Source organism: Diabrotica virgifera, chromosome 1 (genome assembly GCF_917563875.1).
Source record: "Diabrotica virgifera virgifera chromosome 1, PGI_DIABVI_V3a".
In the NCBI taxonomy this organism is placed as follows: Eukaryota; Metazoa; Arthropoda; class Insecta; order Coleoptera; family Chrysomelidae; genus Diabrotica; species Diabrotica virgifera.
Genome location: NC_065443.1, coordinates 53818021 through 53824020, shown reverse-complemented (window position 1 = coordinate 53824020; position 6000 = coordinate 53818021).

Below are 6000 nucleotides of genomic sequence, written 5' to 3'. Positions count from 1 at the left end.
TTTTCAATTTATTAAAAGTTATATTTTTGCTAAGAATATTTTTTCGATAAAATACTTAATTTTTGAATTATTTGCGAAAAACCGTCTAAAAACGTGTTATTTTTTGTTGAAAAATGAAGATATTCACTTGCAAATAACTCGAAATGTATTGCCTTGATGAAAAAACTCTATTGAAGCAAAGTTGCTTAGAATTAGTCAGTTTATCCATTTCCGGACGTATTTTGACAGTATATTTTTTCACACCCGGGAAGGGGTGGACTCAACCGTAGAGCAAAAACACACATTGGCACAATATCACTTTTTTATTTGACATATTAACTATGCTTGTACCAAATTTCATGTCAATCCAAGCTCTTGTTTCAAATCCAAAGGTTCTTTAAAATCCGGAGGTTTTGCAATATTTTACCGTGAGTGAATGGACTATAAGGTCCATCGGTGGGTAGAAATTGAAAAAAAAAAACGTACCATACCAAAATAATTACCAGCTTTTATCAAAGTTTGCTTGCAAAATTGATTACCAGATTGAGGGATTGATTAGAACATCGAATATAAAAATGCCTTTGAAGATAACTGCTTAATTTTTCTTGAAGTCGGTTGTATTTTTCTGATATTTGACAAAATACAAAGCAAAAAACTGAGTTTGATTGGAAATCATAAATTAACCATTTTCTTTTTTTTGTCTCAGTTAGCCCTATTTGATTTTTTAACATTTTAAATTATTTTTTTAAATAACTGCTTAAATAATTAAATATTAATAAATAAAAAATAATATTAGTTAAATATTAATTAATGGATTTGTGTGGGATGCGGGCCCCTTCAAGTGCCCGGGCCCTAGGCAGCCGCCTAGTCCGCCTAATGGTTAATCCGGCACTGGCTATATTTATGGCTATATTTATGGGTATTATTCTTCCGAATGGAAACTTATTTGTTTATTTCCCAATTAGAATAGTTAATTTCGAGAATACTGTTTAACCTTTTGTTTTTTTATTTATTTATTACCGTTTTATATTTATCTTTATACTAGTAACAGTCGCTAGTCGGTATGATGTTTAATATGTTTAATGTTGAGCCTGAGCCCATCAATCTCCTCAATAGTGAGAAAAGAATAAACACCTCAATAAAATAACTTTAGAAAATACGTCCACGGGATAATAGCTATTTTCTAATTATTACCACTGACAGTACGTATCAATGATACTGCACATCGACGTACGTTTCACTTTATGTTTTGATTTAACTTGTTTGAAAATGAATCATGACGTATGGGCAAAGATAAAATGGAACAACTATAGCAAAACATGAGAGTAAATATGTCTTGTTAATAATTAGATCCTGAATCATCAGAAAAACCACAAAAAACTCACGTTATACGAATATAGTAAGTATAATAATAACTATGATAACTATTTAGTCTTCTCTCAATAGCAACATCAAATTATATTTCATTTCATATATTTACAGTCCTGTCACCAAGCATGATGTTAGCAAGTTAAAATGGAGGTAGATAATATATTCTCAGCTGCCTGACAGTTTTGTGTCTTTATTTATCATGGTAGGAGAGCCCAAACGGGGATTTTTTCAGTTAGTTGAGCGCGTCAGATTATTACATGTGGGGAAACCTTGTACCCTGAGAATGTACATCTACCATATATTGGCTCTTAACCAACGGCTATTGACCATAGCAGAATAAGACAAAACGCAGAAGAATATAGACAGACTTTAAGGGAAAACTATAAACAAGTAGCAAAGGAAGAGTCAGAAATTAATAAGATTAATGAAGAAATGAAAGAAAAACTCTTGGAAGCAGAAATGAAAACTGCCAAAAAACTAACAACAAAAGAAAATAGATTAAGTAGCGGGACAGTTAAATTAATGGAAAATAGACGAAAACTAATAAGCGAAAACAAAAGAAACACAGTAGAATACGTAGAACTAAACAAACTTATTAGGAGAAAAACCAGAGAGGATCTAAGAAAACACACTGAAAATGAAATCGAGAAAGTAATTGAGAGAAATAAGGGCCTAAAATGCTTACGACCAAATTTAGGGAAAGCACTACTCATTTCAATAAAGGATGAAACAGGACGGGAAGAGAGGAGAAAAGATAAGATATCAGAAGAAGTAGAAAGGTTTTATAAAGAACTATACACCTCAAAGAAAGGCGCAAACTTCAACACTCAGGAATATACCAAGAAAACAATCACGAATGTAAACTCAGAAACATTACCAAAAATAGAAAATTATGAAATAGAAGCAGCACTATCAAAATTAAAGAACAACAAAGCACCAGGACCAGATGGAATCCTTGCTGAAATGTTGAACAAAGGGAAAGAAGAAATCTTACAAACATTAAGAAATCTGTTTAATCAGTGTCTACATAAAGGAGAAATACCCGACGAATGGAACGAAAGTCTTACAATCCTGCTATTTAAGAAAGGCGACAGAAAGGACATAAAAAATTACAGACCCATCTCACTGCTGTCGCAAACGTATAAACTATTCATGACGATTATCAACAACAGGCTAACACACAAATTGGACTCATATCAACCAGTAGATCAGGCAGGATTCCGAAAGGGATATAGCACCACTGACCATCTTCTAACAATTAGGACACTAATAGAAAAAGCTAACGAATACCATATAAATCTGCACTTAGCGTTCGTTGACTACGAAAAAGCATTTGACAGAGTGGAAATGTGGGCAATAGAAAAAGTTATAAACAACTGTAGAATAGATTCCAGATACAGAATGCTAATACATAATATATATAAGAAAGCAACAATGACAGTACAATTGGAAGAAACCACAAAACCCATACCAATTAACAGAGGAGTGCGACAGGGAGATGTTATTTCTCCTAAACTATTTACATTAGCACTGGAAGATGTTTTCAAAACAATGGAATGGACAAACATGGGAATAAACATAAATGAAAAGAAACTAAACCAGCTAAGATATGCAGACGATGTAGTAGTCATAGCATCAAGTTTTGAAGAACTACAAAAAATGCTAACCGAACTAGCAAATGAATCCGAACAAATAGGTCTAAAAATGAATTTTGCCAAAACAAAAACAATGACAAACATACAAGAAAATAGAAACGTAATACTAAACGACACCACAATAGAAGCGGTTAATGATTATATATATTTGGGACATATGATAAAAATAAATAAGGAAAACCAAACAGCGGAGGTAAAAAGAAGGGTCAGATTGGCCTGGGCAGGATTTGGAAAATTAAAATGAGTCCTAATGAATAAAAAAATACAACAATGCTTAAAAACAAGAGTGTTTGACCAGTGCATACTCCCAATTCTCACATACGCATGCCAAATACGGACCTTGACCAAGGCAAACATGGATAAAATAATGAATACACAAAAAGCCATGGAGAGAGCAATGTTAGGAGTAAAATTGACAGACAAAAAGCAAAACAACTGGGTCAGAAATAGAACAAAAGTCAAAGACGCAGGCCAACATATAGGCAGGCTAAAATGGAGCTTCGCAGGTCATAACGCTAGACAAACGGACAATAGGTGGAATAGCACGATACAACAATGGAGACCATGGACAGGAAAGAGAGCAAGAGGACGACCCCAGATGAGATGGGGAGACGACATTAAAAAGATAGGAGGAACGCACTGGAAACAGAAAGCACTAAACAGAAGCGAATGGAGGAATCTGGGGGAAGCCAATGTTCAAAATTGGACGAATTAAAGGGCAAAAGAAGAGAATGCAGGGGGGAGGGCGAAAAATAAAATCTATCCTTAGAAAAACTCGAAATCGTCAGATTAAGATAAGGTAAGTTAAGTACATACAAAGCAGTGAACATTTTAAAAAATCTAAGAATTTGAGCGGGGCGTAAGGTCAGGGAGTAGACAGGCATAAAGAAAGCAGATCAACTACTATTTAGAATAGCTCGAGACAGAGACAGTTTCGCCATTTTAATCGCCAACGTCAAGGGGACTTGATAGGGCATGTTAAGAAGAAGAATACAAATAAATATATTCTGTATAAAAATATAATATATATAATATATTTTCTGTATACACAAATTATATTATGCATTTTTTAATAAAAAATTTTCTTTTATTGTTATAACTTTGTTATAATATAAATAATAATGTAGAATTAATATTTAGATTAAGGTTTAGTTTTACAGCTTTTAGTTTTTTTTAATAAGTTAGGCTATTACAAAGTTATTTTTCTACGAGCGTGCAAAAATATTTACTTTCGTACACGCATTTTAGTTTAGAAAGATTCACTTTTCCGCACGCATGTTACTTTTCCGCACGCGGTTTTTACTGTTCCGCACGCGTGTTAATTTAGATATGTTAATATGACCTTAAAGTAATTATAATACATGCAATAAACTAATATTTAGATATTATTTACTAATTTATTTTAAATATATCTTATTGTGTTCCTGTTTTAATGAAATTAACGCGACAATTCGATGAAATAAAATTTATTTTGACATAATATTCGAAAGTCAAATCGGTAGACAATAACAGTCGTTTTGAATCATCGTCATGGAAACCAAGATCGTCATCATGCTAACTAATTATATTGAAAGTTTGGTTTTGACAACCTTGTCAAAGAATTAATTTGTGTATCTATTTTCAGTAGTAATTGCACAAGAGCTCTGAAATTCTATATTAATTTCATAAGTCGAGTGCAATTTGTTGCGATTATTTCATGAATAAAACTGTTCAAAACCAAGTACAGAAATCTGAATTAAATCGATAATTTTTGATTATTTCATTCATAGGAGATTCTGACCAATAGAAAGCTACAGAAATTTGAATTAAATCGATAATTTTTGATAATCTCCCGTCGTTAAGTATATTACGTCAGATGCCCTTCGTTGCTACGAAAAAATACATTCAGTGACATTAATGGCAATTAATGTTTTAAAAATTATAAAAGTGATGACTTTAAATCGTCAAATATTTATAAAAACTGTGTGTTTAATGGTACTTACATAAACAAATTACAATACAATTTTGGTTTTGAACAGTTTTATTCATGAAATAATCGCAACAAATTGCACTCGACCTCTGAAATTAATATAGAATTTCAGAGCTCTTGTGCAATTACTACTGATTATTTCATTCATAGGAGATTCTGACCAATAGAAAGCTACAGAAATCTGAATTAAATCGATAATTTTTGATAATTTCCCGTCGTTAAGTATATTACGTCAGATCCCCTTCGTTGCTACGAAAAAATACATTCAGTGACATTAATGACAATTAATGTCTTAAAAATTATAAAAGTGATGACTTTCAATCGTCAAATATTTATAAAAACTTTGTGTTTAATTGTACTAATCTGTACTTACATAAATGAATTACAATAAAATTTTGGTTTTGAACAGTTTTATTCATGAAATAATCGCAACAAATTGCACTCGAACTCTAAAATTAATATAGAATTTTTGCCCTCGTGACACTTTGACATAATTTCACTCGCCTTTGGCTCGTGAAAAACTGTGAAAGTGTCACTCGGGAAAAATTAAATAATTTTAGAGCTCTTGTGCAATTACTACTGAGAATTATCTACTGTAGAAAATTACCGATAGAATTTTTTTTAAGTACAGTTGAGTCCAGGAATCTTTACCCGTGCGTCATCATTTAAAGCATATGAAATAAGTCGATGATAAGTCGGAAATTGAAATTTACTAAACGCAACAGCAAGTGACGGTAAGATATTTGATCACGTGTTTAATTCTGTCCAATCAGATTAAAATTATACTGAGAATTATCTACTGTAGAAAATAACCGATAGAATTTTTTTAAGTAGATTGTTTCTGTTTAATGGCAACCAGTTCCTAGTTTTGACAAATGTCACATTAAAGAAAATATCCATAATATACGTATTAAAAAATAATCTTACTAATATCACACGACAGTAAGAATATATAGGAAAATAATGCTTCATTTTTACTCAAATTTGTTGTCATTGGGCAATAGCCACTCGAGCCCTGCGGGCTCT